This window comes from Elephantulus edwardii, unplaced genomic scaffold (assembly GCF_000299155.1).
Source record: "Elephantulus edwardii isolate Elephantulus edwardi_28Jun2011 unplaced genomic scaffold, EleEdw1.0 scaffold00010, whole genome shotgun sequence".
Lineage (NCBI taxonomy): Eukaryota > Metazoa > Chordata > Mammalia > Macroscelidea > Macroscelididae > Elephantulus > Elephantulus edwardii.
Genome location: NW_006399760.1, coordinates 11,413,966 through 11,415,056, shown reverse-complemented (window position 1 = coordinate 11,415,056; position 1,091 = coordinate 11,413,966).

Sequence of the window (1,091 nt, the reverse complement as noted above, 5' to 3'; positions counted from 1 at the left end):
AAACGTCTGTTTCTCATGAAGATGAAGTATTTCCTTTAACATCAGTTCTTTTGCATCTTAATACGTTAACAACTGATGTCTTATTTGTACTGTAACTGACAGAATAATGTGGAGAAAGCATATAAGTATGAAAAGGGGTTAGTTAGGGAACATTTTACAGGGCATCTTCAAAACAACAGTTCTGGTATTTCAAATGTCAAGCTAATTATCAGCAATGTTTAAATGCTATGATGGCCCAATTCTACAAATGCTGAGATTTTCCGGCAGGTATGGACATTATAAAAATGTCATATTTTGCTACTATCCTGTTACGTGTCACCAAAATACCAAAATCTGAGAAAAAAGTTCTATCTGTAGGCAAGAAAGAGAAACCATTATTTGTTCTGCATATGACTTTAAAATTAATTGGTAGACTGATACAATTTGGAGTATTGTTTACTTGGAAGAATAAAGACAATTTTAATAATGAAATCTGGTGACGTGAAAATAATGCTTATTGTAGGTAAACTATAAGCCTTTTAAATATAAGGATTTTTTAGAAATGCACATTCAAAACATCTTCCTGGGCCCATTTGCTATAAAGCAAATTTAAGTATCAGCTTTATACCCTTTGGTAACCCCATATTACACATACAGTTTTAGAGAAAATGAAACTTTAATATGATTCCACATAAAATGGTGAGGCATGCCAATAATTCATATGCACTTCATATGCAAATAGTTTTATCTTATCCATCAATTATCATGTAAACATGGTATCACATGGCAAATTTCCCTGTAATACAGTAGAGTACCTGTATATAATTATGGGTACATTTTGCCAATGCAACTGTTACACAGAATTGTAATTAATTCCTCTGAAGATTACTGTGAGAGTTTTGGATACTGATGTTGTTTTTGGACATTTATTACTGCTCTTTAGTTGGCTTTTTGCTGTGCCTCAGAGACAGATGTAAAATTAGTGTCTATTTTGAGCCAGCAAACAGTACATCTTTCCTCTTGTTTATTGAATTGCAGAAAGGAATTCTTTGGGCTCCCACTTCTTTGTGGTTTTGAAGTAACTGTCTGTTTTTGTGCCAGCCACCTAGCTC